Source organism: Hyla sarda, unplaced genomic scaffold, assembly GCF_029499605.1.
Source record: "Hyla sarda isolate aHylSar1 unplaced genomic scaffold, aHylSar1.hap1 scaffold_3344, whole genome shotgun sequence".
NCBI lineage: Eukaryota > Metazoa > Chordata > Amphibia > Anura > Hylidae > Hyla > Hyla sarda.
The window spans coordinates 411-17,043 of record NW_026610092.1 but is presented as its reverse complement, the minus strand read 5'-3'; the positions used below and the strand labels follow the sequence as shown (position 1 = coordinate 17,043).

Below are 16,633 nucleotides of genomic sequence, written 5' to 3'. Positions count from 1 at the left end.
GTGTGCTGGCTACTCAAATGATCCAATTAAGGAGGCCATTTAGTCAGCAGCAGCAGAAGTCCTGTGCCTGGACGCTCCAACAGGGGCCAGACACAAGCAGAAGCAGAAGCAGCAGAAGCAGCAGCAGCACCACCTTTTGTTTTTTGGCTGCAGCAGCAGCAAGGCCCACAGGGCTGGCTAGCTGGCTAGCCAGCAAGCAGGTAGCAATGAAAGTAGGAATCTTTCTTTTTTTTTTTAACCCTGTAAGGGGGTGGTGCACTGTACCCGAAGATACTGCCATATCGGGTCAATGCATAGGGCGACGGAAGCAAGCTTCGAAATCGGCCCCCGTTCTCAAAAATCCATTTAATATATGGTCCCCAGATAGGGGACGTATCAGATATTAAACTGATAAGAACAGATACTACACTTGATCTTAGCCAAAAGGCCGAGAAGCGATAACCGTGAAAGGGGCGGGCCCAACAAGGTCCCCTTCATGGGCACTATCACTGCTTGCTGTCAGGGAGGCTGCCAGACAATTTTCCATGCACACTCTGGGCTGGGGGGCAGTCAACCACCAGTACACACAGCAGAACCTAAACCCATACCATTATTGCTAAGCAGCAAGACAGGGGCCCATTGCACTCCCACGGGGCCTTTTTAAATGCAATCCATAACCCGGATTTGCCAGGAACCCTTCTTACTCCTCCTACTTGCATGTGACACTGGGCTTAGGATCTGCATAGGAAACACACACACAAGCACACACCTACCTTTGTTGCCTGCAGATGCCTCCTTGGCTGTCCCCAAACGGTATCAAACCAACACCCACGGGAAGCTGTAAGCATAGAGGACATGCCTGCACCCCATTGGACTTACCTGTGTGGGTTAAATCCGGGTTATTTGACAACCTATGGCGGTGATGGTTCTGCTCAGGCAGAGCAGTGCTGATGCTCCTCATAAAGCTGTCGCTGCTGTGAAGGTTCTAGGTGACATCACAAATCCCTTTGGTTACATACACAACAAAGCTGGGTTGTTGTTGTTTACACTCTGCAAGGCCTGTGGAAGTGAGTGACATCATAGCACTGTAGTTCTGAGGGTTCAAGATGGATGCAACAATCTCCTGTTGCTTCTATGAAGGCCGTAATAGACGACATCACCAAACAGCTCCATAGTCACATACACAGCAAAGGAGAGATGTTGTTTACACCTAGTGATGTCAGTGGTATTGAGTGACATCACAGCACAGTGCTAAGGCTCCTGGGCCTGGACACAGCAGCGGCTGCAATATCTCAACGGAGAATACGTTTATATCTATGTGTGTGTGTGCGCATATATATATATATATATATATATATATATATATATATATATATATTTCTCCGCCGAAATCACTTTTAAACCCATTTCCACCTTTTTTTCCCTTCTCTTCCTCTTACTTTTTTTTCACGTTTTTTTACGTTTTTCTCCTTTTCGCCTCTTTTCTGGGCGTATTATTCTTCTTTTTCTTCTTTTTTTTCGTCTAATGCATACCCCATCAGTGCAGCAATGCTTATTCAATACCGCCAGCAGATGGAGACACTGGGGGATAATTTTCTAAGGATTTATACTGATTTTTCCTGTCTGAATTTGTCGCACAGAAAGTTGCAGGCCAAATATGTGTGACATTTCTGCGACTTTAGCTTCTAGAGCATTTTTACAACATTATACATAGGTGCTGAATACATAAAAAGCGACTGTTCAGCGACAGACAAGTCGCATCGGCTGAAAGTAGGCCAGAATGTCAGTCCATGTTGGAGCAGGTTTAGATACAGTCTAAAGCATAGATCTCAAAGTCTGTGCACAGAATTTAGCAAGGGCCTCGCACCTTCTGATGCATCAGGTAGGTGCACAATAGCATAGCCTAACCCTCTGTACTTTGGTCTATATTGATGCGGGACATAGACAGCCAGCTGATGACCAATCCATTAGTGCAATGGATGGCTGGAAGCATTTGTCTTTGCCTTTGCAATACCACAGAAGCAATGCATGGTCAATGTACAGCAATGACACACCTGTGTGAACAGCCAGGAGACCCCCCCCCCCCCCCCCCCCCATGTTATGTTACATAGTTACATAGTTAGTACGGTCGAAAAAAGACATATGTCCATCACGTTCAACCAGGGAATTAAGGGGTAGGGGTGTGGCGCGATATTGGGGAAGGGATGAGATTTTATATTTCTTCATAAGCATTAATCTTATTTTGTCAATTAGGAACATTCAGCACCCACCCGCTATCAAGGCAGCTGCCTATCATGTCATGCCCTACCTGCACAGGTGTGCTGGCTACTCAAATGATCCAATTAAGGAGGCCATTTAGTCAGCAGCAGCAGAAGTCCTGTGCCTGGACGCTCCAACAGGGGCCAGACACAAGCAGAAGCAGAAGCAGCAGAAGCAGCAGCAGCACCACCTTTTGTTTTTTGGCTGCAGCAGCAGCAAGGCCCACAGGGCTGGCTAGCTGGCTAGCCAGCAAGCAGGTAGCAATGAAAGTAGGAATCTTTCTTTTTAACCCTGTAAGGGGGTGGTGCACTGTACCCGAAGATACTGCCATATCGGGTCAATGCATAGGGCGACGGAAGCAAGCTTCGAAATCGGCCCCCGTTCTCAAAAATCCATTTAATATATGGTCCCCAGATAGGGGACGTATCAGATATTAAACTGATAAGAACAGATACTACACTTGATCTTAGCCAAAAGGCCGAGAAGCGATAACCGTGAAAGGGGCGGGCCCAACAAGGTCCCCTTCATGGGCACTATCACTGCTTGCTGTCAGGGAGGCTGCCAGACAATTTTCCATGCACACTCTGGGCTGGGGGGCAGTCAACCACCAGTACACACAGCAGAACCTAAACCCATACCATTATTGCTAAGCAGCAAGACAGGGGCCCATTGCACTCCCACGGGGCCTTTTTAAATGCAATCCATAACCCGGATTTGCCAGGAACCCTTCTTACTCCTCCTACTTGCATGTGACACTGGGCTTAGGATCTGCATAGGAAACACACACACAAGCACACACCTACCTTTGTTGCCTGCAGATGCCTCCTTGGCTGTCCCCAAACGGTATCAAACCAACACCCACGGGAAGCTGTAAGCATAGAGGACATGCCTGCACCCCATTGGACTTACCTGTGTGGGTTAAATCCGGGTTATTTGACAACCTATGGCGGTGATGGTTCTGCTCAGGCAGAGCAGTGCTGATGCTCCTCATAAAGCTGTCGCTGCTGTGAAGGTTCTAGGTGACATCACAAATCCCTTTGGTTACATACACAACAAAGCTGGGTTGTTGTTGTTTACACTCTGCAAGGCCTGTGGAAGTGAGTGACATCATAGCACTGTAGTTCTGAGGGTTCAAGATGGATGCAACAATCTCCTGTTGCTTCTATGAAGGCCGTAATAGACGACATCACCAAACAGCTCCATAGTCACATACACAGCAAAGGAGAGATGTTGTTTACACCTAGTGATGTCAGTGGTATTGAGTGACATCACAGCACAGTGCTAAGGCTCCTGGGCCTGGACACAGCAGCGGCTGCAATATCTCAACGGAGAATACGTTTATATCTATGTGTGTGTGTGCGCATATATATATATATATATATATATATATATATATATATATATATATATTTCTCCGCCAAAATCACTTTTAAACCCATTTCCACCTTTTTTTCCCTTCTCTTCCTCTTACTTTTTTTTCACGTTTTTTTACGTTTTTCTCCTTTTCGCCTCTTTTCTGGGCGTATTATTCTTCTTTTTCTTCTTTTTTTTCGTCTAATGCATACCCCATCAGTGCAGCAATGCTTATTCAATACCGCCAGCAGATGGAGACACTGGGGGATAATTTTCTAAGGATTTATACTGATTTTTCCTGTCTGAATTTGTCGCACAGAAAGTTGCAGGCCAAATATGTGTGACATTTCTGCGACTTTAGCTTCTAGAGCATTTTTACAACATTATACATAGGTGCTGAATACATAAAAAGCGACTGTTCAGCGACAGACAAGTCGCATCGGCTGAAAGTAGGCCAGAATGTCAGTCCATGTTGGAGCAGGTTTAGATACAGTCTAAAGCATAGATCTCAAAGTCTGTGCACAGAATTTAGCAAGGGCCTCGCACCTTCTGATGCATCAGGTAGGTGCACAATAGCATAGCCTAACCCTCTGTACTTTGGTCTATATTGATGCGGGACATAGACAGCCAGCTGATGACCAATCCATTAGTGCAATGGATGGCTGGAAGCATTTGTCTTTGCCTTTGCAATACCACAGAAGCAATGCATGGTCAATGTACAGCAATGACACACCTGTGTGAACAGCCAGGAGACCCCCCCCAACCCCCCCCCCCCATGTTATGTTACATAGTTACATAGTTAGTACGGTCGAAAAAAGACATATGTCCATCACGTTCAACCAGGGAATTAAGGGGTAGGGGTGTGGCGCGATATTGGGGAAGGGATGAGATTTTATATTTCTTCATAAGCATTAATCTTATTTTGTCAATTAGGAACATTCAGCACCCACCCGCTATCAAGGCAGCTGCCTATCATGTCATGCCCTACCTGCACAGGTGTGCTGGCTACTCAAATGATCCAATTAAGGAGGCCATTTAGTCAGCAGCAGCAGAAGTCCTGTGCCTGGACGCTCCAACAGGGGCCAGACACAAGCAGAAGCAGAAGCAGCAGAAGCAGCAGCAGCACCACCTTTTGTTTTTTGGCTGCAGCAGCAGCAAGGCCCACAGGGCTGGCTAGCTGGCTAGCCAGCAAGCAGGTAGCAATGAAAGTAGGAATCTTTCTTTTTAACCCTGTAAGGGGGTGGTGCACTGTACCCGAAGATACTGCCATATCGGGTCAATGCATAGGGCGACGGAAGCAAGCTTCGAAATCGGCCCCCGTTCTCAAAAATCCATTTAATATATGGTCCCCAGATAGGGGACGTATCAGATATTAAACTGATAAGAACAGATACTACACTTGATCTTAGCCAAAAGGCTGAGAAGCGATAACCGTGAAAGGGGCGGGCCCAACAAGGTCCCCTTCATGGGCACTATCACTGCTTGCTGTCAGGGAGGCTGCCAGACAATTTTCCATGCACACTCTGGGCTGGGGGGCAGTCAACCACCAGTACACACAGCAGAACCTAAACCCATACCATTATTGCTAAGCAGCAAGACAGGGGCCCATTGCACTCCCACGGGGCCTTTTTAAATGCAATCCATAACCCGGATTTGCCAGGAACCCTTCTTACTCCTCCTACTTGCATGTGACACTGGGCTTAGGATCTGCATAGGAAACACACACACAAGCACACACCTACCTTTGTTGCCTGCAGATGCCTCCTTGGCTGTCCCCAAACGGTATCAAACCAACACCCACGGGAAGCTGTAAGCATAGAGGACATGCCTGCACCCCATTGGACTTACCTGTGTGGGTTAAATCCGGGTTATTTGACAACCTATGGCGGTGATGGTTCTGCTCAGGCAGAGCAGTGCTGATGCTCCTCATAAAGCTGTCGCTGCTGTGAAGGTTCTAGGTGACATCACAAATCCCTTTGGTTACATACACAACAAAGCTGGGTTGTTGTTGTTTACACTCTGCAAGGCCTGTGGAAGTGAGTGACATCATAGCACTGTAGTTCTGAGGGTTCAAGATGGATGCAACAATCTCCTGTTGCTTCTATGAAGGCCGTAATAGACGACATCACCAAACAGCTCCATAGTCACATACACAGCAAAGGAGAGATGTTGTTTACACCTAGTGATGTCAGTGGTATTGAGTGACATCACAGCACAGTGCTAAGGCTCCTGGGCCTGGACACAGCAGCGGCTGCAATATCTCAACGGAGAATACGTTTATATCTATGTGTGTGTGTGCGCATATATATATATATATATATATATATATATATATATATATATTTCTCCGCCGAAATCACTTTTAAACCCATTTCCACCTTTTTTTCCCTTCTCTTCCTCTTACTTTTTTTTCACGTTTTTTTACGTTTTTCTCCTTTTCGCCTCTTTTCTGGGCGTATTATTCTTCTTTTTCTTCTTTTTTTTCGTCTAATGCATACCCCATCAGTGCAGCAATGCTTATTCAATACCGCCAGCAGATGGAGACACTGGGGGATAATTTTCTAAGGATTTATACTGATTTTTCCTGTCTGAATTTGTCGCACAGAAAGTTGCAGGCCAAATATGTGTGACATTTCTGCGACTTTAGCTTCTAGAGCATTTTTACAACATTATACATAGGTGCTGAATACATAAAAAGCGACTGTTCAGCGACAGACAAGTCGCATCGGCTGAAAGTAGGCCAGAATGTCAGTCCATGTTGGAGCAGGTTTAGATACAGTCTAAAGCATAGATCTCAAAGTCTGTGCACAGAATTTAGCAAGGGCCTCGCACCTTCTGATGCATCAGGTAGGTGCACAATAGCATAGCCTAACCCTCTGTACTTTGGTCTATATTGATGCGGGACATAGACAGCCAGCTGATGACCAATCCATTAGTGCAATGGATGGCTGGAAGCATTTGTCTTTGCCTTTGCAATACCACAGAAGCAATGCATGGTCAATGTACAGCAATGACACACCTGTGTGAACAGCCAGGAGACCCCCCCCCATGTTATGTTACATAGTTACATAGTTAGTACGGTCGAAAAAAGACATATGTCCATCACGTTCAACCAGGGAATTAAGGGGTAGGGGTGTGGCGCGATATTGGGGAAGGGATGAGATTTTATATTTCTTCATAAGCATTAATCTTATTTTGTCAATTAGGAACATTCAGCACCCACCCGCTATCAAGGCAGCTGCCTATCATGTCATGCCCTACCTGCACAGGTGTGCTGGCTACTCAAATGATCCAATTAAGGAGGCCATTTAGTCAGCAGCAGCAGAAGTCCTGTGCCTGGACGCTCCAACAGGGGCCAGACACAAGCAGAAGCAGAAGCAGCAGAAGCAGCAGCAGCACCACCTTTTGTTTTTTGGCTGCAGCAGCAGCAAGGCCCACAGGGCTGGCTAGCTGGCTAGCCAGCAAGCAGGTAGCAATGAAAGTAGGAATCTTTCTTTTTAACCCTGTAAGGGGGTGGTGCACTGTACCCGAAGATACTGCCATATCGGGTCAATGCATAGGGCGACGGAAGCAAGCTTCGAAATCGGCCCCCGTTCTCAAAAATCCATTTAATATATGGTCCCCAGATAGGGGACGTATCAGATATTAAACTGATAAGAACAGATACTACACTTGATCTTAGCCAAAAGGCCGAGAAGCGATAACCGTGAAAGGGGCGGGCCCAACAAGGTCCCCTTCATGGGCACTATCACTGCTTGCTGTCAGGGAGGCTGCCAGACAATTTTCCATGCACACTCTGGGCTGGGGGGCAGTCAACCACCAGTACACACAGCAGAACCTAAACCCATACCATTATTGCTAAGCAGCAAGACAGGGGCCCATTGCACTCCCACGGGGCCTTTTTAAATGCAATCCATAACCCGGATTTGCCAGGAACCCTTCTTACTCCTCCTACTTGCATGTGACACTGGGCTTAGGATCTGCATAGGAAACACACACACAAGCACACACCTACCTTTGTTGCCTGCAGATGCCTCCTTGGCTGTCCCCAAACGGTATCAAACCAACACCCACGGGAAGCTGTAAGCATAGAGGACATGCCTGCACCCCATTGGACTTACCTGTGTGGGTTAAATCCGGGTTATTTGACAACCTATGGCGGTGATGGTTCTGCTCAGGCAGAGCAGTGCTGATGCTCCTCATAAAGCTGTCGCTGCTGTGAAGGTTCTAGGTGACATCACAAATCCCTTTGGTTACATACACAACAAAGCTGGGTTGTTGTTGTTTACACTCTGCAAGGCCTGTGGAAGTGAGTGACATCATAGCACTGTAGTTCTGAGGGTTCAAGATGGATGCAACAATCTCCTGTTGCTTCTATGAAGGCCATAATAGACGACATCACCAAACAGCTCCATAGTCACATACACAGCAAAGGAGAGATGTTGTTTACACCTAGTGATGTCAGTGGTATTGAGTGACATCACAGCACAGTGCTAAGGCTCCTGGGCCTGGACACAGCAGCGGCTGCAATATCTCAACGGAGAATACGTTTATATCTATGTGTGTGTGTGCGCATATATATATATATATATATATATATATATATATATATATATATATTTCTCCGCCAAAATCACTTTTAAACCCATTTCCACCTTTTTTTTCCTTCTCTTCCTCTTACTTTTTTTTCACGTTTTTTTACGTTTTTCTCCTTTTCGCCTCTTTTCTGGGCGTATTATTCTTCTTTTTCTTCTTTTTTTTCGTCTAATGCATACCCCATCAGTGCAGCAATGCTTATTCAATACCGCCAGCAGATGGAGACACTGGGGGATAATTTTCTAAGGATTTATACTGATTTTTCCTGTCTGAATTTGTCGCACAGAAAGTTGCAGGCCAAATATGTGTGACATTTCTGCGACTTTAGCTTCTAGAGCATTTTTACAACATTATACATAGGTGCTGAATACATAAAAAGCGACTGTTCAGCGACAGACAAGTCGCATCGGCTGAAAGTAGGCCAGAATGTCAGTCCATGTTGGAGCAGGTTTAGATACAGTCTAAAGTATAGATCTCAAAGTCTGTGCACAGAATTTAGCAAGGGCCTCGCACCTTCTGATGCATCAGGTAGGTGCACAATAGCATAGCCTAACCCTCTGTACTTTGGTCTATATTGATGCGGGACATAGACAGCCAGCTGATGACCAATCCATTAGTGCAATGGATGGCTGGAAGCATTTGTCTTTGCCTTTGCAATACCACAGAAGCAATGCATGGTCAATGTACAGCAATGACACACCTGTGTGAACAGCCAGGAGACCCCCCCCAACCCCCCCCCCCATGTTATGTTACATAGTTACATAGTTAGTACGGTCGAAAAAAGACATATGTCCATCACGTTCAACCAGGGAATTAAGGGGTAGGGGTGTGGCGCGATATTGGGGAAGGGATGAGATTTTATATTTCTTCATAAGCATTAATCTTATTTTGTCAATTAGGAACATTCAGCACCCACCCGCTATCAAGGCAGCTGCCTATCATGTCATGCCCTACCTGCACAGGTGTGCTGGCTACTCAAATGATCCAATTAAGGAGGCCATTTAGTCAGCAGCAGCAGAAGTCCTGTGCCTGGACGCTCCAACAGGGGCCAGACACAAGCAGAAGCAGAAGCAGCAGAAGCAGCACCACCTTTTGTTTTTTGGCTGCAGCAGCAGCAAGGCCCACAGGGCTGGCTAGCTGGCTAGCCAGCAAGCAGGTAGCAATGAAAGTAGGAATCTTTCTTTTTAACCCTGTAAGGGGGTGGTGCACTGTACCCGAAGATACTGCCATATCGGGTCAATGCATAGGGCGACGGAAGCAAGCTTCGAAATCGGCCCCCGTTCTCAAAAATCCATTTAATATATGGTCCCCAGATAGGGGACGTATCAGATATTAAACTGATAAGAACAGATACTACACTTGATCTTAGCCAAAAGGCTGAGAAGCGATAACCGTGAAAGGGGCGGGCCCAACAAGGTCCCCTTCATGGGCACTATCACTGCTTGCTGTCAGGGAGGCTGCCAGACAATTTTCCATGCACACTCTGGGCTGGGGGGCAGTCAACCACCAGTACACACAGCAGAACCTAAACCCATACCATTATTGCTAAGCAGCAAGACAGGGGCCCATTGCACTCCCACGGGGCCTTTTTAAATGCAATCCATAACCCGGATTTGCCAGGAACCCTTCTTACTCCTCCTACTTGCATGTGACACTGGGCTTAGGATCTGCATAGGAAACACACACACAAGCACACACCTACCTTTGTTGCCTGCAGATGCCTCCTTGGCTGTCCCCAAACGGTATCAAACCAACACCCACGGGAAGCTGTAAGCATAGAGGACATGCCTGCACCCCATTGGACTTACCTGTGTGGGTTAAATCCGGGTTATTTGACAACCTATGGCGGTGATGGTTCTGCTCAGGCAGAGCAGTGCTGATGCTCCTCATAAAGCTGTCGCTGCTGTGAAGGTTCTAGGTGACATCACAAATCCCTTTGGTTACATACACAACAAAGCTGGGTTGTTGTTGTTTACACTCTGCAAGGCCTGTGGAAGTGAGTGACATCATAGCACTGTAGTTCTGAGGGTTCAAGATGGATGCAACAATCTCCTGTTGCTTCTATGAAGGCCGTAATAGACGACATCACCAAACAGCTCCATAGTCACATACACAGCAAAGGAGAGATGTTGTTTACACCTAGTGATGTCAGTGGTATTGAGTGACATCACAGCACAGTGCTAAGGCTCCTGGGCCTGGACACAGCAGCGGCTGCAATATCTCAACGGAGAATACGTTTATATCTATGTGTGTGTGTGCGCATATATATATATATATATATATATATATATATATATATATATATATTTCTCCGCCGAAATCACTTTTAAACCCATTTCCACCTTTTTTTCCCTTCTCTTCCTCTTACTTTTTTTTCACGTTTTTTTACGTTTTTCTCCTTTTCGCCTCTTTTCTGGGCGTATTATTCTTCTTTTTCTTCTTTTTTTTCGTCTAATGCATACCCCATCAGTGCAGCAATGCTTATTCAATACCGCCAGCAGATGGAGACACTGGGGGATAATTTTCTAAGGATTTATACTGATTTTTCCTGTCTGAATTTGTCGCACAGAAAGTTGCAGGCCAAATATGTGTGACATTTCTGCGACTTTAGCTTCTAGAGCATTTTTACAACATTATACATAGGTGCTGAATACATAAAAAGCGACTGTTCAGCGACAGACAAGTCGCATCGGCTGAAAGTAGGCCAGAATGTCAGTCCATGTTGGAGCAGGTTTAGATACAGTCTAAAGCATAGATCTCAAAGTCTGTGCACAGAATTTAGCAAGGGCCTCGCACCTTCTGATGCATCAGGTAGGTGCACAATAGCATAGCCTAACCCTCTGTACTTTGGTCTATATTGATGCGGGACATAGACAGCCAGCTGATGACCAATCCATTAGTGCAATGGATGGCTGGAAGCATTTGTCTTTGCCTTTGCAATACCACAGAAGCAATGCATGGTCAATGTACAGCAATGACACACCTGTGTGAACAGCCAGGAGACCCCCCCCCCCCCCCCCCCCCATGTTATGTTACATAGTTACATAGTTAGTACGGTCGAAAAAAGACATATGTCCATCACGTTCAACCAGGGAATTAAGGGGTAGGGGTGTGGCGCGATATTGGGGAAGGGATGAGATTTTATATTTCTTCATAAGCATTAATCTTATTTTGTCAATTAGGAACATTCAGCACCCACCCGCTATCAAGGCAGCTGCCTATCATGTCATGCCCTACCTGCACAGGTGTGCTGGCTACTCAAATGATCCAATTAAGGAGGCCATTTAGTCAGCAGCAGCAGAAGTCCTGTGCCTGGACGCTCCAACAGGGGCCAGACACAAGCAGAAGCAGAAGCAGCAGAAGCAGCAGCAGCACCACCTTTTGTTTTTTGGCTGCAGCAGCAGCAAGGCCCACAGGGCTGGCTAGCTGGCTAGCCAGCAAGCAGGTAGCAATGAAAGTAGGAATCTTTCTTTTTAACCCTGTAAGGGGGTGGTGCACTGTACCCGAAGATACTGCCATATCGGGTCAATGCATAGGGCGACGGAAGCAAGCTTCGAAATCGGCCCCCGTTCTCAAAAATCCATTTAATATATGGTCCCCAGATAGGGGACGTATCAGATATTAAACTGATAAGAACAGATACTACACTTGATCTTAGCCAAAAGGCCGAGAAGCGATAACCGTGAAAGGGGCGGGCCCAACAAGGTCCCCTTCATGGGCACTATCACTGCTTGCTGTCAGGGAGGCTGCCAGACAATTTTCCATGCACACTCTGGGCTGGGGGGCAGTCAACCACCAGTACACACAGCAGAACCTAAACCCATACCATTATTGCTAAGCAGCAAGACAGGGGCCCATTGCACTCCCACGGGGCCTTTTTAAATGCAATCCATAACCCGGATTTGCCAGGAACCCTTCTTACTCCTCCTACTTGCATGTGACACTGGGCTTAGGATCTGCATAGGAAACACACACACAAGCACACACCTACCTTTGTTGCCTGCAGATGCCTCCTTGGCTGTCCCCAAACGGTATCAAACCAACACCCACGGGAAGCTGTAAGCATAGAGGACATGCCTGCACCCCATTGGACTTACCTGTGTGGGTTAAATCCGGGTTATTTGACAACCTATGGCGGTGATGGTTCTGCTCAGGCAGAGCAGTGCTGATGCTCCTCATAAAGCTGTCGCTGCTGTGAAGGTTCTAGGTGACATCACAAATCCCTATGGTTACATACACAACAAAGCTGGGTTGTTGTTGTTTACACTCTGCAAGGCCTGTGGAAGTGAGTGACATCATAGCACTGTAGTTCTGAGGGTTCAAGATGGATGCAACAATCTCCTGTTGCTTCTATGAAGGCCGTAATAGACGACATCACCAAACAGCTCCATAGTCACATACACAGCAAAGGAGAGATGTTGTTTACACCTAGTGATGTCAGTGGTATTGAGTGACATCACAGCACAGTGCTAAGGCTCCTGGGCCTGGACACAGCAGCGGCTGCAATATCTCAACGGAGAATACGTTTATATCTATGTGTGTGTGTGCGCATATATATATATATATATATATATATATATATATATATATATATATTTCTCCGCCGAAATCACTTTTAAACCCATTTCCACCTTTTTTTCCCTTCTCTTCCTCTTACTTTTTTTTCACGTTTTTTTACGTTTTTCTCCTTTTCGCCTCTTTTCTGGGCGTATTATTCTTCTTTTTCTTCTTTTTTTTCGTCTAATGCATACCCCATCAGTGCAGCAATGCTTATTCAATACCGCCAGCAGATGGAGACACTGGGGGATAATTTTCTAAGGATTTATACTGATTTTTCCTGTCTGAATTTGTCGCACAGAAAGTTGCAGGCCAAATATGTGTGACATTTCTGCGACTTTAGCTTCTAGAGCATTTTTACAACATTATACATAGGTGCTGAATACATAAAAAGCGACTGTTCAGCGACAGACAAGTCGCATCGGCTGAAAGTAGGCCAGAATGTCAGTCCATGTTGGAGCAGGTTTAGATACAGTCTAAAGCATAGATCTCAAAGTCTGTGCACAGAATTTAGCAAGGGCCTCGCACCTTCTGATGCATCAGGTAGGTGCACAATAGCATAGCCTAACCCTCTGTACTTTGGTCTATATTGATGCGGGACATAGACAGCCAGCTGATGACCAATCCATTAGTGCAATGGATGGCTGGAAGCATTTGTCTTTGCCTTTGCAATACCACAGAAGCAATGCATGGTCAATGTACAGCAATGACACACCTGTGTGAACAGCCAGGAGACCCCCCCCCCCCCCCATGTTATGTTACATAGTTACATAGTTAGTACGGTCGAAAAAAGACATATGTCCATCACGTTCAACCAGGGAATTAAGGGGTAGGGGTGTGGCGCGATATTGGGGAAGGGATGAGATTTTATATTTCTTCATAAGCATTAATCTTATTTTGTCAATTAGGAACATTCAGCACCCACCCGCTATCAAGGCAGCTGCCTATCATGTCATGCCCTACCTGCACAGGTGTGCTGGCTACTCAAATGATCCAATTAAGGAGGCCATTTAGTCAGCAGCAGCAGAAGTCCTGTGCCTGGACGCTCCAACAGGGGCCAGACACAAGCAGAAGCAGAAGCAGCAGAAGCAGCAGCAGCACCACCTTTTGTTTTTTGGCTGCAGCAGCAGCAAGGCCCACAGGGCTGGCTAGCTGGCTAGCCAGCAAGCAGGTAGCAATGAAAGTAGGAATCTTTCTTTTTAACCCTGTAAGGGGGTGGTGCACTGTACCCGAAGATACTGCCATATCGGGTCAATGCATAGGGCGACGGAAGCAAGCTTCGAAATCGGCCCCCGTTCTCAAAAATCCATTTAATATATGGTCCCCAGATAGGGGACGTATCAGATATTAAACTGATAAGAACAGATACTACACTTGATCTTAGCCAAAAGGCCGAGAAGCGATAACCGTGAAAGGGGCGGGCCCAACAAGGTCCCCTTCATGGGCACTATCACTGCTTGCTGTCAGGGAGGCTGCCAGACAATTTTCCATGCACACTCTGGGCTGGGGGGCAGTCAACCACCAGTACACACAGCAGAACCTAAACCCATACCATTATTGCTAAGCAGCAAGACAGGGGCCCATTGCACTCCCACGGGGCCTTTTTAAATGCAATCCATAACCCGGATTTGCCAGGAACCCTTCTTACTCCTCCTACTTGCATGTGACACTGGGCTTAGGATCTGCATAGGAAACACACACACAAGCACACACCTACCTTTGTTGCCTGCAGATGCCTCCTTGGCTGTCCCCAAACGGTATCAAACCAACACCCACGGGAAGCTGTAAGCATAGAGGACATGCCTGCACCCCATTGGACTTACCTGTGTGGGTTAAATCCGGGTTATTTGACAACCTATGGCGGTGATGGTTCTGCTCAGGCAGAGCAGTGCTGATGCTCCTCATAAAGCTGTCGCTGCTGTGAAGGTTCTAGGTGACATCACAAATCCCTTTGGTTACATACACAACAAAGCTGGGTTGTTGTTGTTTACACTCTGCAAGGCCTGTGGAAGTGAGTGACATCATAGCACTGTAGTTCTGAGGGTTCAAGATGGATGCAACAATCTCCTGTTGCTTCTATGAAGGCCGTAATAGACGACATCACCAAACAGCTCCATAGTCACATACACAGCAAAGGAGAGATGTTGTTTACACCTAGTGATGTCAGTGGTATTGAGTGACATCACAGCACAGTGCTAAGGCTCCTGGGCCTGGACACAGCAGCGGCTGCAATATCTCAACGGAGAATACGTTTATATCTATGTGTGTGTGTGCGCATATATATATATATATATATATATATATATATATATATATATTTCTCCGCCGAAATCACTTTTAAACCCATTTCCACCTTTTTTTCCCTTCTCTTCCTCTTACTTTTTTTTCACGTTTTTTTACGTTTTTCTCCTTTTCGCCTCTTTTCTGGGCGTATTATTCTTCTTTTTCTTCTTTTTTTTCGTCTAATGCATACCCCATCAGTGCAGCAATGCTTATTCAATACCGCCAGCAGATGGAGACACTGGGGGATAATTTTCTAAGGATTTATACTGATTTTTCCTGTCTGAATTTGTCGCACAGAAAGTTGCAGGCCAAATATGTGTGACATTTCTGCGACTTTAGCTTCTAGAGCATTTTTACAACATTATACATAGGTGCTGAATACATAAAAAGCGACTGTTCAGCGACAGACAAGTCGCATCGGCTGAAAGTAGGCCAGAATGTCAGTCCATGTTGGAGCAGGTTTAGATACAGTCTAAAGCATAGATCTCAAAGTCTGTGCACAGAATTTAGCAAGGGCCTCGCACCTTCTGATGCATCAGGTAGGTGCACAATAGCATAGCCTAACCCTCTGTACTTTGGTCTATATTGATGCGGGACATAGACAGCCAGCTGATGACCAATCCATTAGTGCAATGGATGGCTGGAAGCATTTGTCTTTGCCTTTGCAATACCACAGAAGCAATGCATGGTCAATGTACAGCAATGACACACCTGTGTGAACAGCCAGGAGACCCCCCCCCCCCCCCCATGTTATGTTACATAGTTACATAGTTAGTACGGTCGAAAAAAGACATATGTCCATCACGTTCAACCAGGGAATTAAGGGGTAGGGGTGTGGCGCGATATTGGGGAAGGGATGAGATTTTATATTTCTTCATAAGCATTAATCTTATTTTGTCAATTAGGAACATTCAGCACCCACCCCGCTATCAAGGCAGCTGCCCTATCATGTCATGCCCTACCTGCACAGGTGTGCTGGCTACTCAAATGATCCAATTAAGGAGGCCATTTAGTCAGCAGCAGCAGAAGTCCTGTGCCTGGACGCTCCAACAGGGGCCAGACACAAGCAGAAGCAGAAGCAGCAGAAGCAGCAGCAGCACCACCTTTTGTTTTTTGGCTGCAGCAGCAGCAAGGCCCACAGGGCTGGCTAGCTGGCTAGCCAGCAAGCAGGTAGCAATGAAAGTAGGAATCTTTCTTTTTAACCCTGTAAGGGGGTGGTGCACTGTACCCGAAGATACTGCCATATCGGGTCAATGCATAGGGCGACGGAAGCAAGCTTCGAAATCGGCCCCCGTTCTCAAAAATCCATTTTAATATATGGTCCCCAGATAGGGGACGTATCAGATATTAAACTGATAAGAACAGATACTACACTTGATCTTAGCCAAAAGGCCGAGAAGCGATAACCGTGAAAGGGGCGGGCCCAACAAGGTCCCCTTCATGGGCACTATCACTGCTTGCTGTCAGGGAGGCTGCCAGACAATTTTCCATGCACACTCTGGGCTGGGGGGCAGTCAACCACCAGTACACACAGCAGAACCTAAACCCATACCATTATTGCTAAGCAGCAAGACAGGGGCCCATTGCACTCCCACGGGGCCTTTTT

At 46.4% G+C, this 16,633-nt stretch overlaps 8 non-coding genes across 8 annotated transcripts; all 8 read right to left on the bottom strand.

Moving 5' to 3' along the window:
* Window positions 1-248: 248 nt before the first annotated feature.
* LOC130330333 (U2 spliceosomal RNA) lies at window positions 249-439 on the bottom strand. Its single transcript, XR_008873505.1, has one exon. It is a non-coding gene; the product is annotated as a U2 spliceosomal RNA (small nuclear RNA).
* A 2,098-nt stretch (window positions 440-2,537) lies between these two features.
* LOC130330331 (U2 spliceosomal RNA) lies at window positions 2,538-2,728 on the bottom strand. Its single transcript, XR_008873504.1, has one exon. It is a non-coding gene; the product is annotated as a U2 spliceosomal RNA (small nuclear RNA).
* A 2,101-nt stretch (window positions 2,729-4,829) lies between these two features.
* Window positions 4,830-5,020, bottom strand: LOC130330327 (U2 spliceosomal RNA). The gene has a single exon (XR_008873500.1). It is a non-coding gene; the product is annotated as a U2 spliceosomal RNA (small nuclear RNA).
* A 2,082-nt stretch (window positions 5,021-7,102) lies between these two features.
* On the bottom strand, window positions 7,103-7,293 carry LOC130330330 (U2 spliceosomal RNA). The gene has a single exon (XR_008873503.1). It is a non-coding gene; the product is annotated as a U2 spliceosomal RNA (small nuclear RNA).
* A 2,092-nt stretch (window positions 7,294-9,385) lies between these two features.
* Window positions 9,386-9,576, bottom strand: LOC130330326 (U2 spliceosomal RNA). Its single transcript, XR_008873499.1, has one exon. It is a non-coding gene; the product is annotated as a U2 spliceosomal RNA (small nuclear RNA).
* Window positions 9,577-11,674: 2,098 nt separating this feature from the next.
* Window positions 11,675-11,865, bottom strand: LOC130330329 (U2 spliceosomal RNA). The gene has a single exon (XR_008873502.1). It is a non-coding gene; the product is annotated as a U2 spliceosomal RNA (small nuclear RNA).
* Window positions 11,866-13,957: 2,092 nt separating this feature from the next.
* Window positions 13,958-14,148, bottom strand: LOC130330325 (U2 spliceosomal RNA). The gene has a single exon (XR_008873498.1). It is a non-coding gene; the product is annotated as a U2 spliceosomal RNA (small nuclear RNA).
* Window positions 14,149-16,239: 2,091 nt separating this feature from the next.
* LOC130330328 (U2 spliceosomal RNA) lies at window positions 16,240-16,431 on the bottom strand. The gene has a single exon (XR_008873501.1). It is a non-coding gene; the product is annotated as a U2 spliceosomal RNA (small nuclear RNA).
* Window positions 16,432-16,633: the final 202 nt, after the last annotated feature.